Below are 224 nucleotides of genomic sequence, written 5' to 3'. Positions count from 1 at the left end.
GCAGTCGCAGGGATTGGCTTGTCACGCGTCCTGACCACTGTGACCCTTTGTAAGAAGGAGGCGGTCACGCCGCCCTTATCTACAAGAGGGAGAGATGCCAGAACGAAGTTACTCGTTAAAGGCGAAGAAGTTAGTATTGATCCCACAACTCTGGCCATCCCTAGTGAACGTGGCCGCACGTGCGGCGGTCCCGCCCGCAGAGCGCAGCGCTGGGCATCGCGTGC

This window comes from Myotis davidii, unplaced genomic scaffold (assembly GCF_000327345.1).
Source record: "Myotis davidii unplaced genomic scaffold, ASM32734v1 scaffold2537, whole genome shotgun sequence".
NCBI lineage: Eukaryota > Metazoa > Chordata > Mammalia > Chiroptera > Vespertilionidae > Myotis > Myotis davidii.
Note: the sequence above shows the minus strand (reverse complement) of the source record.